We start from the raw sequence: 20,257 nt of genomic DNA on the forward strand, positions 1-20,257 counted from the left end.
AATATATATAAATATATATATAAAACAAACACAAGTCGCAACTAAGCTTTAAAAACCAAACAATCTATCCTAGTTCACACAAACGGCAAGTGTATCGATCGCGTATAGCACAGATGAGGAAAGTCCGGATATCGAACTCGAAGACACGTGAAAACGTTTATAATCACTAAACTCTAACCAAGACTCACCCAAATATTTAATTGATTTTTTTTTATTTGATTTAACCAATTAACTTAACTAAGTGAAAACTTTTGACAAAACTTCGGAAACTTTTACTGCAGTGATAAAAACGTCTACCTAGGTAAGAATCATAATGAAGGAGATGACAAGATAATGGATTGAAAACTCTCACGACACCGGTCCTAAAGGATGACACAACTAAGGTTCTCTCAAGAAGGTCAGATCACCTCTCGGTCTCACTAACAAACTCTAACTTATTTTAGTTGATTTTAAGAACAAACCGGGAAAACAAATTATTAACATGTTCTAATGCCGACTCACCTCTCGGTCTCACCGACACACTAACCTAATGGAAACGAATACTACGCAACCAAGGATAGAGGAACAATTCAACTTAACTTAAACTAGACCAACTAATCGCTCAAACACCCAAACCCGACAAGAACAAAACCCGCTCTCGCGCGATCTTAATTCTAACAAGTAAAAGTAATGAGACGAGTTTACTTCTTATCACCTCTCGGTCTCTAAGAAGGTGTTTCACAACTGATTTTATCTAATTAATTTACCCACTTATCCCTACGGTTGTACTTGCCGCAAATAAACCCTAAACACAAAGTAAAGAGCCTTAAACATGCAACAATTAATCAAAACCGATTCAATTAATTAAAGCACGAGGTTATTAGGTATAATCAAACAAAACACAGCCACTAAACACAATCTAATTTACTGTTAAATCAAACTTTACATTAACAATTTAAGCCATGATCATTAACAATCCATATTACTAGTCAAAACCTAACAATATCCATCAAACCTAGGTAGAACAAACAAGATTAGCTACTCATTAAGTTTGGACAGCCCTTAACATTCAAGTAAAACATCATAAACATCAACATAAACATAATCAAACTCATTCAAGATCCAAGAATAACTAAATCAAAGTTAAACAATCAATTACTTGCAAAACAATCCAAAGAAAAAGATCAATTCAACTAGTTAGGGTTCTTGAACAAGAAACAAAGTTTATGAATGATTACTTAGGGTTATATGTCACACCCTCAAAATCCACTCACGGAGTTTTACCGTCAGAGGGTGTGAACTGGCAGAATCGGAATCATCAGTTATAATCAAACCATAAAAACGTTTAAATGCAAATAAGTGCGGAAGCGTAAAAAAAACCTTAATTCAAAAGTTGCGTCACGCAGGACGACTTAAAACCAAAGATAACTGTTAAAAATAAGTTTGCAGAATAAAAGTGTTTTCATTTAATGCATGCTCCTAAACCGCGCGCCCGCCTCGGCTACCTGAGAATAACATACTAAAAGTGTCAACACAAGGTTGGTGAGTTCACAAGTTATATAAGATAAATCGTTTAGCTTTTGCATTCAGCATTTACGTTAAGTGTTTTGCGTAACCACGTTACGGCGTTTAAGCGTTTTGCGTAACCACGTTACGGCGTTTTGCGTTTTGCGTAACCACGTTACGGCGTTTTGCGTTACCAGATAATGTTATGTCAAATTATATATCGATAGGTAGCTAATCTATACAACAAGTATTACTAAGTGGTTCGACACCGAAGCTGACTGTTTATCAAGTGCCAGTCACCAGGTCAATCCAGACCATGGTAAGTGTTAGCCAAAATTACACCCACTCAACCTCCAGTTGAGCTTAGCGTCGGGTGGGGTTTGTCAAACCCAGTAGTACTACTCAACAGTGACTCGCTATTCTAAATATTAACCGGTTCGATGTGTGGGACTTCAAATGTTACGTTTGCCGCTTAGTCTTTACAAGTGATATATAATTTATAACAAAATCTTAAATATGCGTTTATCTCAAAAATGCGTTTATCGGAGTATGTTATCTCCCCCAAGTGAAAAACGTTTGAAAACAGTTTAAGAGTGGGGTAAGTGAACTCACTGTTTGCGAAGAATATCCCGAATTAGATCACCAAGTGATGCGCGTCGTAGAAACTCTCTAGCGTTCTAAATAACAAAGAGATTTTCTAAGTATCGGTATGTTTAACGAGTCTCTAGACTCGGCACATAATACCTATGCACGTAACATGTTTCGTGTTTCGTTTGTGAATCGTGTGTGACTTAAACAAGTACAATTGTGATACGATACGTGAGTGAACAATTACTTTTGTGTCATGTATTAATAACATACTTTACTAGCAATTATCCCCGTAAGGGCATTTTGGTCAACAAATAACAATTACTAGCCATTATTCCCCATAAGGGCAATTTGGTGAAATCATGGCAATCAATTTGCAACTATTCCCCGCAAGGGTATTTTGGTCAAAACATAACAATTATATAAGAAATATCATATTTCATGCATTTATACACAACTCAGCAGCTAGTTTCACCGTGACAGAATTTCTACTTGAAAGATTGTACTATTTCACCGATCATATCATCTCAATTAATTCACCAAAAATCACCACTGAAACATACATGTCTTAGGTTTCCAGAACATATTTTATCTTATTTTTATTCCATATAGATTTCTCATAATGATCAAAACACTACAGTAAACTCATATCAGTCAGATTCATGCGCAACAGAATGTTATTTGCAATTCCCGTTAAACGAAAAATCCAATAAATGCAAGACCACTTGGGCTTGGTTCCTAACTCAATGAGTCAACTTCCAGAAGTGGAACCAACCCAATTGGTCTCGTAGTTCATGAGATATAACATTTACAACATAACCTAACAGCAGGTCTAACAGCTCAGCTTTGCACAACGTTTTTGTAAAATCATAAAAGTAAACTTCTACTTGTCCAAAAATTACAAACTTATACTTTATAGAAACTAGACTCAACCTAGTTTACTGCAGTACCCACAATCCCAACCAATTTTCACGTTTACACTTCGTTACAGTCACTTAAACATCGTATACACATTCTGTCCAGAATCTGTTCACATCAAAACTCAACAATTTAACTATCTATGGACCATAAATCAATCATATAACATGCTAGACACTACAACCACTATCCATGCATATCAATTACACCATACATACAAGATTAGGGTTTGTGTTTTAACTCAAATCAAAGACAACAATCAATCAAGCAACAACATCAATACTAGTTATCAATCATCATGAATTCAACAACCATCATGTTAACTCATACATACATATAAAAATCGGCTGCCTAGGGTTCTTAATTAACCCATTAAACATCAAAATTAAACAACAAGAAGGTAAAGGATGATCAATTATACCTTCCTAGCACCTAGTTCTTGGATTAAACACTTGATTAGGGCTTGTATGTGTGTGTGCTTGTGGACGGCAGCCAAGAGGGAGCAAGGGAGGGGCCGATCGGAGCTTGTAGGTTTATAATAATAAGTTAGGGTTAAGTGTTAAGGTTATATTTATAGATATACAAGTTACACTCTAGTCCCTCTACTTTCAAGTGTTGTTTTTCTAGCCTAACTAGCTTGTTTTCGTCTTGAGTTAACGTTTATAATCATGTTATCACATAACACATAAGTCTAACATATAATTATCACATAATTATTGTTTTGACGTTTTTCGTTTATTTATCAATCGTTTGCGTCAACTCGTTTGCGTTTCGGTGCAAATCCCGAAAGACTACACATGTAGTAAGTGTTAAGCGTCATTTAAACCCTAGTTTAAATGTAATGATGTGTGCGTTATAGATTCAATGATCTTAAAGTTTGAATTGACGGAGTTGAGTTAACGGAGTTAACCTGAAATTGACGATTGTCACATCATTCCCATGTTAAAGAATTTTCGTCCCGAAAATTTGAGTCAAGTCGTGATGAGAGTCTGAAAGAGTAAAAAAAAAATTTTCAGTTTGTCATATCATCCCCTAGTAGAAAGAAATTTCGTCCCGAAATTTAATTCATACATCCGGTGATGTTTGACGGTTTGCCGGGTTTCGCGGTTTTCGGTGTTTGGTTAGCCCTTCAAAAATGTGAGGATACTTTTTCATCATTTGATCCTCGTGTTCCCACGTGAACTCCGGTCCACGTCTCGAGTTCCAACGAACTTTAACAATTGGAATTTTGCTGTGCTTGAGCGTTTTGGTTTCCCAATCCAAAACCTCAACTGGTTCTTCAACGAAGCGTAACTGTTCATCAACTTGTAGTTCCTCCAAAGGGACTACTTGAGTTTCATCGGATAGGCATGTGAAAAACATTGTGTACACTACTGAGTTCTGCTGGTAAGTCCAGTCGGTACGCCACTGGACCAACACGTTCCGTTATCCGATAAGGACCAACATATCGTGGGTTGAGTTTGTTTCGCTTTCCAAAGCGAACCACACCTTTCCAAGGTGAGACTTTGAGTAACACTCGATCGTTTACTTGAAATTCGAGAGGTTTTTGGCGCTTGTCAGCGTAACTCTTTTGGCGATCACGTGCTGCTGCCATGGGGTTTCGGATTTGAACAATCTTTTCCGAAGTTTCGAGTACCAGTTCTGGACCAGTGATTTGGCTGTCACCCACCTCTGCCCAGCAGAGCGGTGATCGACACTTCCGTCCGTCTAGTGCTTCAAACGGTGCAGCGTTAATACTTGCGTGGTAGCTGTTGTTATACGAAAACTCTACCAAAGGTAAGTGAGGTTCCCAACTTTTTCCGAAATCCAACACGCATGCACGCAACATGTCCTCTAAGGTCTGAATAGTTCGTTCACTTTGCCCATCCGTCTGAGGATGGTAGGCTGTGCTCATATCAAGGCGTGTGCCTAGGGCGCTTTGTAGTGACTTCCAAAAGTGCGAAGTGAAACGAGAATCTCGATCAGAAATGATTGAGACAGGCACTCCGTGTCTGGACACTACTTCTTTCATGTAAACGCGAGTCAGTCTTTCCATTTTGTCCGATTCCTTAATCGCTAGGAAGTGCGCGGACTTAGTCAACCGGTCAACGATCACCCAGATGGTATCGCATCCCGTTGGTGTCTTAGGTAATCCCGTGATAAAATCCACTGAAATTTGTTCCCATTTACACATGGGAAGTTCTGGTTGTTGCAGCAAACCAGATGGTTTCTGATATTCTATCTTGACTCGGGCGCAAGTCAAGCATTTGCTCATGTAGGTGGCGATGTCGGCTTTCATGTTTGGCCACCAGTAAAGTGCCTTTATGTCGTGGTACATTTTATCTGAGCCAGGGTGGATAGAATATCGGGACTTGTGTGCTTCGTCCATCACTAGTGTTCTCAACTCTCCGTATCGTGGAACCCAAATCCGGTTCTCAAAATATCAGACCCCGTCCGATTTGGTTTCAAGTTGTTTGTCCATGCCCGGCATGAGTTCTGATGGAAGATTATCATCTTTCAAAGCCTCAAGTTGTGCATCGCGAATCTGGTCGGGTAAGTTGGCATGAATTGTGAGTTGCAATGCTCGCACTCGTCTGGGTTTATCGGTTTCTTTTCTACTGAGGGCGTCGGCCACCACATTGGCCTTGCCAGGGTGGTACTTGATGGCACAATCAAAATCCTTAAGCAACTCGACCCAACGACGCTGTCGCATGTTCAGCTCCTTCTGATCGAAGATATGCTGGAGACTCTTGTGGTCGGTGTAAATGGTAAACTTGGTACCGTACAAGTAATGCCTCCATATCTTAAGGGCAAACACCACAGCTCCGAGTTCCAAATCATGGGTCGTGTAGTTCTTCTCGTGAATCCGTAGTTGTCGAGAGGCATAAGCTATAACCTTCTGGAGTTGCATTAGCACACAACCGAAACCTTGTACCGATGCGTCACAGTGTACCTCAAAATTCTCCGTTCCCTTGGGTAGGGCCAGAATAGGGGCACTACAGAGTTTGGTTTTCAACAGTTGAAAAGCGGATTCTTGCGCGTAACCCCAAATGTACTTAGTGCCTTTGTGAGTCAAAGCGGTGAGGGGTTGAGCAATCTTTGAAAACCCTTCGATGAAACGTCGGTAGTAGCCGGCCAGTCCTAGGAATTGTCGCACCTCAGTCGGGGTCTTAGGTGCTTCCCAGTTTTTGATGGCCTCTACCTTACCGGGATCGACATGGATACCATTTTCGCTGATCACATGTCCTAAAAAGTGAACCTCGCGAAGCCAAAATTCGCATTTCGAGAGTTTAGCATACAGTTGTTCCTTCTTCAATAAGTCCAGAATTACCCTTAAGTGTTCCTCATGGTCAACCTTGTCCTTGGAGTAAATCAGGATATCGTCAATAAATACAATCACAAACTTGTCGAGGTACGCCTTGCATACTCGATTCATGAGATCCATAAATACGGCTGGTGCGTTAGTTAGACCAAAAGGCATAACCGAAAACTCGTAGTGACCATACCATGTTCGGAAAGCCGTCTTTGAGATATCTTCTTCGCGCACCCTTAGTTGGTGGTAACCAGATCGCAGATCGATCTTCGAGTAGTAACTCGATCCTTGGAGCTGGTCAAACAGATCATCAATTCGGGGTAAAGGATAACGATTCTTGACCGTCACCTTGTTCAATTCCCGGTAGTCGATACACATGTGGAAAGTCCCGTCCTTCTTTCTGACAAATAAGACAGGGGCTCCCCATGGCGATGAGCTAGGTCGGATAAAACCCTTATCCAACAAATCTTGCAACTGAGTGGACAGTTCCTGAAGCTCCGCCGGTGCGAGCCGATACGGGGCTCGTGCTATGGGTGCTGCACCCGGCGTCAACTCGATTTGAAATTTGACTTGACGAATAGGAGGGAGTCCAGGCAAATTCTCCGGGGAAACTTCCGGAAAATCTCGCACAACCGGTATATCCTCGATTCGCTTCTCATCCGCGGGTTTCTCAGTAATATGCGCCAAAATTGCCGGATGACCCTTTCGTAGATACTTCTGCGCCTTCAAAAGGGTAATGATGCTGGTGGTCGTGCCGCTTCTCTCGCCTCGGATCGAAATGATCTCGCCGGAAGGGGTAGTAATGTGGACTATCTTGTCGTGACATATAATCTCCGCTCGGTTCTCGGATAACCAGTCCATGCCGACGACGACATCGAAACTACTAAGCGTAAAGGAATAAGGTCGATGTCAAAGACATGACCTGACAGTTTCAACTTACATCCTGCAAGTACATGAGTCGTTACTACAGTTTTACCGTTAGCTAATTCAACAGGAAACTTAGCGTCTAACGGGGGTGGAGTTAGGTCTAAGAGTTGGCTAAAGGCTTTCGACACAAAACTCCTATCAGCTCCAGTATCAAACAAAACAGAAGCAAAACAATCGTTCACAGGGAACTTACCAGTCACCACGTACGGATCATTGCGGGCTTGACCTGACCCAATCACAAAAGCTCTTCCTTTCCCATTGTTTCCTCCACCACTGCCATTTCCATTACCTCCATTGTTGTTGTTCTGTTTCAGCTTAGGGCAGTCTTTCTTAAAATGTCCCTCTTGACCACATTCATAACATCCCTTAGTCGTCGCAGGTGGTTTAGGAGCATCCTTTGCCGCAGGGTCTCCCCTACATTCCTTTGCTTGGTGACCCATCTTTCCACATCTTAGACACTTGACACGGTCACACGGGCCAACATGATGATAATTGCACTTGTTGCACTTCGGGTACTTCCCAGCATAGCCGTTCGAACCCTGCCCGCTACCGTTGTTATTGTTGTTGTGACCCTGAGTGTTGAAGCTCCGGTTGAAATCGGGCTTTCGGTAGTGTTGCTGCAGTGGGGGGTTCGAGAATGAGGATCTGGTGTTGTCGAACTTTCTCTTTCCGCTGCTCGGGTTGCTGTTGTTGTTGCTGTCAGTACTCGAGTTGTCACGGGCTTTAGTGGTTGAACCCCTAGGTGGTAACGCACCTTGGGCCACTGCTTGATCCGTCAGTTTGTGAGCTAACCGGATCGCTTGCTGTATCGTGGCTGGTCTGGAAGACGTCACCATGCCCTGAATCTGCGGTGCTAACCCATCAATGTACATTTCAATCCTCTTACTCGGCGGATCTACCATCCGTGGACACATCACCGCTAACTCGTGAGAACGGGTAGTGTAGGCTTCGATTTCCGAACCCACCATCTTCAATGAACAAAATTCCGACTCCAACTTTGAAATCTCCTCCCTCGGACAATACTCTTCTCGCATCAAGTCTTTGAACTCCTCTCAGTTCATAGCGTTAGCTAGTTCCAATCCAAGAATTTGCACATTTGCACATCGTCTGAGGACACCTCTGAGTGTGCCTCCTCCTCAGCCGGTTCTTCTTCAGGCTCCTCCTCGGGATCTTCCTCGGGGTCCTCCTCAGGTTCCTCTTCAGGATCTTCTTCAGGTTCCTCTTCAGGATCTGCCTCAGGCTCGGCCTCAGGCTCTGCCTCGGGTTCGGCTGCGTTTTGAGCAATCTGCATTTGCAAGACATCGCAGCGCTCTAAGGCTATCTCGGTTCGGGTCCTTGCTACTTGGAGTTGCTCTTGCAAGTCTATCATCTCTGCTTGCATCTTCCTCATAATCTTCATCTGTTGGTCACTAGCCTCTTGCATCTCCTTCATGGTCGCTGCCATGCGGGCAATTTCCTCCTTAGCTTCCGTTCTTTCCTTTAACAGTCCGGAAACGTTAGCTCTCGTATAGCGCATGTAACCCACGTCACGCTCCAAGCATGAAACAACAGCTGCGAGAACTCGCTCTACAGGTTCGGTTATGGGTGGTAGGGTGTTGTGGTAAGCAGGATGGTTCGGGGGTGGTAATGGGGGAACTTGTTCGCGATAGACCGTACGTCTGATCATGTTAGGGTACCAATCCCAGCTAACGTCGTTTTCGTAAAGGCCTCCGGATCGGCGGTACCTCTTCGGTGCGGGAGCTTCGAGTTCCGGGACTACGCGGGGTGGCGAGGCGGTAGGTAACTGAGGTTCCTTCCCGTGAGCATGCGTCATCGAATCGGATGATGATGAGGGTGGCGTCGACATTCCTACAGGTAAGCCGTGTATGCGCGCGCGTATGAGTGAAAATAGGTAAAGAGATAAGATTTCAAGACTACACAAACCTATGCAGTGCGTATCATTATAACTAATGGGTCGTCGCGGTTATAGTCTAGTATGCATGCAGCTTCTAGTTCGCTATAACCAATGGCTCTGATACCAATCTGTCACACCCTCAAAATCCACTCACGGAGTTTTACCGTCAGAGGGTGTGAACTGGCAGAATCGGAATCATCAGTTATAATCAAACCATAAAAACGTTTAAATGCAAATAAGTGCGGAAGCGTAAAAAAAAACCTTAATTCAAAAGTTGCGTCACGCAGGACGACTTAAAACCAAAGATAACTGTTAAAAATAAGTTTGCAGAATAAAAGTGTTTTCATTTAATGCATGCTCCTAAACCGCGCGCCCGCCTCGGCTACCTGAGAATAACATACTAAAAGTGTCAACACAAGGTTGGTGAGTTCACAAGTTATATAAGATAAATCGTTTAGCGTTTGCATTCAGCGTTTACGTTAAGTGTTTTGCGTAACCACGTTACGGCGTTTAAGCGTTTTGCGTAACCACGTTACGGCGTTTTGCGTTTTGCGTAACCACGTTACGGCGTTTTGCGTTACCAGATAATGTTATGTCAAATTATATATCGATAGGTAGCTAATCTATACAACAAGTATTACTAAGTGGTTCGACACCGAAGCTGACTGTTTATCAAGTGCCCGTCACCAGGTCAATCCAGACCATGGTAAGTGTTAGCCAAAATTACACCCACTCAACCTCCAGTTGAGCTTAGCGTCGGGTGGGGTTTGTCAAACCCAGTAGTACTACTCAACAGTGACTCGCTATTCTAAATATTAACCGGTTCGATGTGTGGGACTTCAAATGTTACGTTTGCCGCTTAGTCTTTACAAGTGATATATAATTTATAACAAAATCTTAAATATGCGTTTATCTCAAAAATGCGTTTATCGGAGTATGTTATCTCCCCCAAGTGAAAAACGTTTGAAAACAGTTTAAGAGTGGGGTAAGTGAACTCACTGTTTGCGAAGAATATCCCGAATTAGATCACCAAGTGATGCGCGTCGTAGAAACTCTCTAGCGTTCTAAATAACAAAGAGATTTTCTAAGTATCGGTATGTTTAACGAGTCTCTAGACTCGGCACATAATACCTATGCACGTAACATGTTTCGTGTTTCGTTTGTGAATCGTGTGTGACTTAAACAAGTACAATTGTGATACGATACGTGAGTGAACAATTACTTTTGTGTCATGTATTAATAACATACTTTACTAGCAATTATCCCCGTAAGGGCATTTTGGTCAACAAATAACAATTACTAGCCATTATTCCCCATAAAGGCAATTTGGTGAAATCATGGCAATCAATTTGCAACTATTCCCCGCAAGGGTATTTTGGTCAAAACATAACAATTATATAAGAAATATCATATTTCATGCATTTATACACAACTCAGCAGCTAGTTTCACCGTGACAGAATTTCTACTTGAAAGATTGTACTATTTCACCGATCATATCATCTCAATTAATTCACCAAAAATCACCACTGAAACATACATGTCTTAGGTTTCCAGAACATATTTTATCTTATTTTTATTCCATATAGATTTCTCATAATGATCAAAACACTACAGTAAACTCATATCAGTCAGATTCATGCGCAACAGAATGTTATTTGCAATTCCCGTTAAACGAAAAATCCAATAAATGCAAGACCACTTGGGCTTGGTTCCTAACTCAATGAGTCAACTTCCAGAAGTGGAACCAACCCAATTGGTCTCGTAGTTCATGAGATATAACATTTACAACATAACCTAACAGCAGGTCTAACAGCTCAGCTTTGCACAACGTTTTTGTAAAATCATAAAAGTAAACTTCTACTTGTCCAAAAATTACAAACTTATACTTTATAGAAACTAGACTCAACCTAGTTTACTGCAGTACCCACAATCTCAACCAATTTTCACGTTTACACTTCGTTACAGTCACTTAAACATCGTATACACATTCTGTCCAGAATCTGTTCACATCAAAACTCAACAATTTAACTATCTATGGACCATAAATCAATCATATAACATGCTAGACACTACAACCACTATCCATGCATATCAATTACACCATACATACAAGATTAGGGTTTGTGTTTTAACTCAAATCAAAGACAACAATCAATCAAGCAACAACATCAATACTAGTTATCAATCATCATGAATTCAACAACCATCATGTTAACTCATACATACATATAAAAATCGGCTGCCTAGGGTTCTTAATTAACCCATTAAACATCAAAATTAAACAACAAGAAGGTAAAGGATGATCAATTATACCTTCCTAGCACCTAGTTCTTGGATTAAACACTTGATTAGGGCTTGTATGTGTGTGTGCTTGTGGACGGCAGCCAAGAGGGAGCAAGGGAGGGGCCGATCGGAGCTTGTAGGTTTATAATAATAAGTTAGGGTTAAGTGTTAAGGTTATATTTATAGATATACAAGTTACACTCTAGTCCCTCTACTTTCAAGTGTTGTTTTTCTAGCCTAACTAGCTTGTTTTCGTCTTGAGTTAACGTTTATAATCATGTTATCACATAACACATAAGTCTAACACATAATTATCACATAATTATTGTTTTGACATTTTTCGTTTATTTATCAATCGTTTGCGTCAACTCGTTTGCGTTTCGGTGCAAATCCCGAAAGACTACACATGTAGTAAGTGTTAAGCGTCATTTAAACCCTAGTTTAAATGTAATGATGTGTGCGTTATAGATTCAATGATCTTAAAGTTTGAATTGACGGAGTTGAGTTAACGGAGTTAACCTGAAATTGACGATTGTCACATTATATGGCTGAGTTTATGGATGTATTTGATGCCTAGCAGCTGCACAAGACTCTCCTTGGTGTTCTTCTTCCTCTCCACCCGTCACAACAGCCACCACAGCCGCCAAACTTTTCTTCTTTTTCCTTCTCCTTTGCTGCTGCCGATCGGAACTATGGATAGGAGTTAGGGTTTTTTTTATTTTCGGGATTTTGGGCTGGATAATGGCTGAAAACTAAGTTAATTAACTTAATATAATATCATGTAAGGCTTCTAACTTGTGGGCTTGGGTCGGGCCTTGAGTTGTAGCTTTGAAACTTGACCAAAAAGGCCCATAAAGTCTTCCAACTTAACTCTTTTTTCACCATCTTTCATAAACCTACAATTAACATTTAAACTTTGTAAATTATTGCACTTAACCCCCAATAATTTCATAAAATAAATAATTAAGCATAAAAACCATGATAAAATCATAAGGAAAGTAAGTGTGTTTTACTACACATCAAAGAACATTCCAAGTTCTAATCACAAACTGTGTGAACCTCATGAATTTGAGGAGGTTGTGTATGGTTCGCACACAACTAAGATGAAGCAAGATGTTTTTGTCAAACCGGTGAAGGCTAAGGAACCATAAAAACCCAAAATTTCTGATGAGGATTTGTTGCGCTTTATAAATCCTAATGCACTTAAGTCGTCATCTGCTCGTGTTTTTAAGTTAAAGGGGATGGATACGATGTTCACTGAAAAAGACATTCCAATTAGTATCATTAAACCGGAACTAATTGAGAGTGTGTTTTACAATGAAACTTCCAAGGTTTGTGAACTTGAACGTCAATATGCTCATGCAAAAACATCAGTTTCATCAGATCCGATGACAAGAAAAAGGAAGTTTTAAAACAAGCTAAACAAGTTAAATTTGTAAAATCTACCGGAACTGACACGTTGAAAAGTTTTTCGAACTGTTCTAATTTAGATTTTTACTTGAAAAAGAAATCTGAATTATCTGATGAGTTTGCTAAGAGCATGACCAAAAATGTGAGTCATCATCAAAATTCTGCTTCATTCGGTCCAACTACTTCTCAACATCATCATGTAGACATGCGAAGTTGCTTTCTTTGTGGTCAACATGGTCATGTTGTAAGAAATTGTAACCAGAATATCCATCAAAATCTTCACCCTTTTATCAAGGACCATTCTAAGTCGGTTCCTGTAGTAAAAGAGATTCTGAAACGACCAGTGTCGTATGCTGATAATACTCATATCATGTTTTCAGATGTACATCCTCGAAAAGTAGTTCATATGAATGAAACTCATGGTTCTGTCAAACCTAAGTTTATTCCTGCTGAACCACTATGCAAAAATGAAAATTCAAATGTAGTTCAAGCCGCTTACTTAAGACGAAAGTCTAGAAAGCCTGAAACTTATTCCCAAGTTGCTGAACAACAATTGAATGCAGCTAAAGTTAACTTTTCTCAAGAAAACCAAAAGGTGCCCAAGACCAAGGCCTGGGCTGCCTTTTTGAGCTAATCATTTTCTTTTGTGTGTAGGGTTCATCCAAGACAATTTCTGGTGAAAACTGGATCATGGACAGTGGATGTTCTCATCATATTACTGGAAATCTCAACTTCTTATCAAACGTGAGAAATATTCAAGGGGGTTATGTGGCGTTTGTTGGGAATTCTGGGGGGTATGATTACACAGGAAGGTGATGTGTCGAATGGAAAGATTACCTCTGAAAAGGTTAATTGTTGTGATAAGGTGGATCATAATTTATTGAGTGTGTCGCAAATTTGTGATAAGCAATACACGACGGTATTTACAGATAAAGAGTGTCTTATTCTGAAACTGGGTTATGTGATTCCCGAGGACATGGTTGTCATGCGATCACCACGATCAAATGATATTTATGTCTTGAATATGAATTCTAAAGTATCTACATCTATCGAAATGTGTTTTGTCTCGAAAGCAACAAAGAAAGACTCCGTACTTTGGCATCGAAGAATGGGTCACATACATGTTCGAAAGATGAATTCTTTAATGGCAAACGATTTGGTAGAGGGGGTGTCGTTGAAAAATTTTAAGTTATCCGATCACTGTGTTGCTTGTAAGAAAGGCAAACAGAAGAAGAAAACGCACCTATCTAAGGTATTGAATTCCATTGATACTCCGCTTGAACGACTTCATATGGATTTGTTCGGTCCAGTGAATCATGCTAGTATTTCTGGAGACTGGTATTGCCTAATCATGACTGATGATTATTCGAGATACTCATGGGTCTTATTTATGAGTTCAAAAGATCAAACGCCTGTTTTGGTACAAAATCGAATCACTTTACAAACAAAAGGAGAGGAGAATTCGAAGTGATAATGGAACTGAATTCAAAAACACTATATTGGATTTCTTTTGTGTTCAAAAAGGAATTCACTGTGAATATAGTGCACCTTATGTACCTCAACAAAATGGTGTTGCAGAACGAAAGAATAGAACTTTGATTAAAGCTGCAAGAACTATGCTCGCTGATTCTAAGCTTCTTGTCCAATTCTGGAGTGAGGCGGTGAACACAGCTTGTTACACGCTTAATCGGGTTTAGACTGTTAAACGACTCAAGAAGACAAGTTATGAGCTCTTGAATAATCGAAAGCCTAACTTAAAGTACCTGGAACCCTTTGGGTGTCCTTGTACAATATTGAAGAAGGATATGGATAAATTTGAGGAAAAAGCGATCGAAGGTTATTTTTGGGGTATGCATCTCCAAAGAAAAGGGTATATAATTTTACATCTGGTTGTGTTGAAGAATGGTTCCATGTGGACTGTCAACGGTACACTACTCCTCCTCAAGAGAAGGTCCCGATTGGATGTTTGAATACGATAGTTTATTTAATACATTTACTCCATCAATCGATCATCCAGATGAAGATTTAGTCCTTGCTTAGTTAGAAGAACATTTGGACATTCCAAGATTTGCAAATTCCAATGATGTTGAAGCTCCATTTGTTGCTTCAACTGAAGAACCTGATCATGAATCTCCTGTTCATTATGATACTGCTTCGTCTTCATCCGATGATAATGCAATTGTGAATGAGGATAATGTTTCATCTCCTGAATTGGGTGAACATTATACTAACTTATTTGAAAATGTTGCTGTTTCTGAAAATCCTACTCTTAGGATTCATAATTACCATCCACAAGAAAACATTATTGGAGATCTTGATGTAGGTGTTCAGAAACGACATCAAATTGCCTCTTCAAGTGACAATAATGCTCTATGTGCTCATGCTGACTTACACGCATCTGAAATTGCAACTGTTGCTAAATTTACTTGTTTTCTATCTCAAGTTGAGCCTACAACTCCTCGTGTGGCTCTGCAAGATCCTTCTTGGGTAGAAGCTATGCAAGAAGAATTACAACAATTTGCACGTTTAGGTGTTTGGGATCTTATTGACAAACCTGCTAGAGTCAAGAAGGCAATTCCGACTAAGTGGGTATATAAGTGTAAGAAAGATGATCGTGGATTAATTGTGAGAAACAAAGCACGTTTGGTGGTGTAAGGTTTTCATCAGCAAGTGGGTATTGATTACACTGAGGTTTATGCTCCAGTTGCAATATTAGAGTCAATTCGAATCTTCCTGGCTTATGCTGCTTACAAAAATATCTAATGGATGTTAAATGTGCTTTTCTCAATGGTGAACTTCATAAGGAAGTGTTTGTTCTACAGCCTCCAGGCTTTGAAGATCCTGAGTATCCTGACCGTGTTTACCGATTAAACAAGGCATTATATGGTCTACATCAAGCCCCGAGAGCTTGGTATGGCACGCTCGCCGACCATCTGGCGGATAACGGCTTCAAACGTGGAACTGTTGACTGCACTTTATTTTATAAAAATATTGGTGATGATCTTCTGCTCGTTCAGATTTATGTTGATGACATAATCTTTGGGTCTACAAACGATTCATTGTGTAAGGAGTTCGAGAAATCTATGCAGACCAGGTTCGAGATGAGTTCGATGGGAGAGATGAATTTCTTTTTAGGGTTGCAGGTTCATCAGTCTGCGAAGGGAATCTTCATTCATCAGACACAATATGTGAACGATGTCTTGAGCCGATTCAAGATTACTGCCGGAAAAATCATCTTCTACTCATCTTCCCGTGGGTCACAATTTATCACCGGATGAATTGGAGGATACCGTTGATCCGACCCTCTATCGTGCTATGATTGGTTCTTTAATGTATTTAACTGCTTCTCGACCCAACATAATGTTTGCTATTTGTTTATGTTCTAGGTACCAAGCTAGTCCCCGAGTGACTCACCTGGCAGCGGTCAAACGTATTCTCCAATATCTACGGGGAAATCCTGACATCGGGTTATGGTACCCCAAAGATGATACTTTCGATCTTACCGCTTACTCAGACTCAGATTATGGAGGATGCAAGATCAATTTCAAATCTACTACAGCAGGTTGTCAATTCTTAGGAAGCCGGCTTGTTTCCTGGCAGTGTATGAAGCAGACAACGGTCTCCACTTCAACCGCCGAAGCTGAGTATGTTTCAGCCTCGAGTTGCTGTTCCCAGGTTTTGTGGATACAACAACATCTTCGCGACTACGGTTTGAAGTTTCTTACTACTCCCATCTAGATTTATAACTCTGCTGCTATTAGTATCACCAAGAATCCCGTCCAACATTCTAAAATGAAACATATCGAAATTCGATATCATTTTATACGGGATTGTTATGAAAAGAAATTAATTGATCTTGAGAAAATGCACACTGATTTTCAAAAAGCCGATCTATTTACCAAAGCGTTTGATAAAACACGTTTTAACTTTTTGCTTGGTTTAAATGGATTGAAGACCCTTGCTGAGATCCTAAAGTTAGGATGATTATCTTTATTTTTAGTTTTGTTCTAGTTTATAATTTTTGTTTTTAGGTTTTAGGGTGTGAATTCTAGAAAATACAAAAATATTGTGCTTTGAGTTTGTATAGATAAAACCCAAAAACATTAGAAAACATAGAAAAATCAAAAATATTGTTCTTTCTTGTTTTATTTTAGTATCTGAAAAACCAAAAATATTTTAAAATTAGAAAATTCCAAAAAGATTGTGATTTCTGTTTGTACAGAAAAATTTCTGAAAAAGTCAAAAAGAATGTGAATTTTCTTGTCTTTGTAAAGAAAAATCCGAAAAAGACAAAAAAAAATTGTGTTTTTAGTTTGTAAAGAGAAAAACCAAAAAGATTTTTGCTTATGATCGCTGAAAATTATGTCATTTACTTCTATTTCGAAGAACATATACCTGTATATGTTTGGTCCTGATAATTTCTTGAAAATCTTCGGGTTAGCCATTTATCTGACAAATGGATAGTACTTGGGGCGTTCATTAAGCTTTCTATTTAATTTTTGCTGAGAATTTAGTCAGTTATTTAAGTTTGTAAAGCGTGCTTGCATGTTTTGGTCATATTCTCTACTTGTAGATGACTAGGATAGCCATTAATTTATAAACTTAAATTAATTGGGCAATTTAAATCATTTTGTTTTATGCTCCTCAAAATCTTAAGTTTTTGAAGCAAAAAGAGAAAATGATAGTACATTGATTATTTGACCCCAAATCCATTAAGAAATAAGCTTAAAAGACTATGTGCTTAATCATTGGTGCATTGATAGGTCTTAAACAAGCTGCTAGAGTAAAGTAAGTGATATAAACTTAAAGAAAAGCCAAATTGAAAGAGGTGTTAGTCTCTAGCAAAAGTCTCGATGAAGATGGCAGAAATGTAATAACCGATCATACTCAAGCCTTATCATTGTTGATCACCCAAAAATATAATAAAGCAAATAACAAGAGTTAGGATTCTGGACACTGTGAGTCTTTATGCGGCTTAATCATCTGGGTATTCATAAGCATGAATATTTCACTCGCTTCTTAGAGTAAACCCAAAGTCATTAAACTTGATCACTGCTGTACTCTGTACAATCTAAATTACTGACTTGATCAAAATCCGTTGTTAGTCATACAATTGTTCCTCCCTTGCGTGTGTCTCAATACCAATAAGAAACGGACCCCAGGGGATACAATGTATGTAAGCCGACAGATGGACTCGTGCATACTCACTCACAGTAAAGGAAACCTGATGCATTGCTCAAATATTAAAAAAGTTTCAAATTTTGATCAACATTATAATGGTTTAAGTCAAGTTGGGGTGATTTGGCAAAAATTAAATTAAGCTTGAACCGAGATTAGGGGCTGATTGTTTCTGATCAGCTTAACGCCAGTCATAATATCGCTGAAATATAAAACTGTGATGGAAGGGCATTTTGGTCAATATGATTCTCTGCTCAAACTCAACAAAAATACAAAAATAAGTATTGTTTTTGATAAATCATTGAAAAACACAAAAAGATTGTCTATTTTCTAAATTCGGATATTCTTTTGTAAATACATTCTTTAATTTTTACAAAATACCAAAAATATTTTATTTTTCGTACTTTACATATTATTTAATGGTTTTAAGTTATGTTTCGTAAAAATGAAACGAATTTAAGGTACTTAGTTATCGAGATAAAACGGTTCTCGGTAATTCTTTCAAGTTATAATTTTATTTAATTAATTCATTATTTAATTCATTTAATTATTTTATTTAAAATTAAATAAAGATTTTAATTCGTTAAAAGCTACTTCGTTATTTATGGATAACGAACTAGGTGATTCTTTAGCGAACTGGTTTCTAGTTCGCTCACCTAATTCGCTTCCGCACTCTGTAACGAATCATCCCTTCTTCGTTATACATATTTAACGAAACAAGACATGAATCATGGCTTGTTCGCTACCCAAAGGTAACGAACTGGAATAGCAAATTAGCTAATTCGTTATTTAAAATTCAAACGAATTGCGTAATTCGTACACTGTGTACATCGGGTAGCGTGTTAAGCTATATAGGACAAGAAACACGAACAGTTCTTCACTGTTTGTCTTCTTCCTTCACACTAAAGATACCCTATTCAAAATTTTCTCTGAAATTTCAACTGTCACATTTCGATATTTCAAGGATATCTTTGTGTTTCTCAGGTATAGATGATCACGGCGATGTGTTTTTTGTCAAAAATGAATGTGTATTCATAGATAAATTATGGACTTTTGTGGTCTAAGGGTTTTTCCGAGTTTATAAACTCATTTTATTTATGATTTGTGTTGATGAACTTGATTATTTATGTTTCAATGAAATCGGAATGCATTTCCGATACCCTTGGTGGACTTCAATCGACGTTTGATTATAGTTTTTGCCGGGTTGATTATGTATTCATGGTCTCTGTGTTTATATTTGCTTCGGTTAGCCTTAGTATATCTGGATTTTGAGTCTCAATCTCATTACCATGAGCTTACTAGTGTGTTTCCGAGTTCAACACGCTCATTATCTTGATGATTCAACGATAGTTTTGGACTAATTGATTCTAGGTTCATATTGTTGACTATCTGTGTTCATCTTAATTTTGACTTTGACACTGCATGTCAAAAATTAAGTCTAATAAATTGACCATTCGTTCTCCTTAGAGAATTGGAACTGTATCGTGTCCAATTCATTAAGGACATGTACGAACTAGCTCAGCGAAGAATGGAATTCACGAATCAGATGTGGATTCGTTAAATCCATAACGAACTAGTTCCTTAGTTCGTCATTATGAATAGTAATTGGCTAAGACTACTTCGTTAGCTTATTTACCTGATAGCGAATCGCACGACTCGTTACTGTATAGTAACGAATTAGTGAGATATTTAACGAATGACATTCAATTTTAATTTTTTAATTAAATTTAAATTTTACTTTTTAAATTAATTAAAGTTTTTATAAACCGTCTAAACGCGTAAATAAATTAAAAGCAATGAATACACCACTTGTTAATAACTAGACATATATATATATATATATATATATATTAATGTTTAATACATATTACGTCTTCACATTTCTCATATTCGTTTATATTTATTCAGTATATATGGCTGATCAAGTAAATCAAGATCCACCGATTGCCGATCAAGGGCAACATGGGCAACCACCATCAGAACAACCTCCACAAGATCAACCACCACAACAAGAACAACAAGACGATGTTATTTTACTACCATTTGACAAGAAACATAATATCTGTGCTTACGTGAATCAAGATGTGGCAAATGTGGATGTGTTTGGGGATATGTTAGCCTTCTTATGACGCTCAGTGATACACTATGCTATAACTGCTAGACCTAAAGTGTATCTAAGTATTATCAGGCAATTTTGGAACACAGCTAAATATGTTGAGGACGATAAATACATTCGAGCTACAATCAATCAAACCCCAATTACGATTGATGTTGAGGTTAT

Source organism: Bidens hawaiensis, unplaced genomic scaffold (genome assembly GCF_021521415.1).
Source record: "Bidens hawaiensis isolate Kalapana, Puna unplaced genomic scaffold, B.hawaiensis_p1.1 tig00419376_1, whole genome shotgun sequence".
Classification (NCBI taxonomy): Eukaryota; Viridiplantae; Streptophyta; class Magnoliopsida; order Asterales; family Asteraceae; genus Bidens; species Bidens hawaiensis.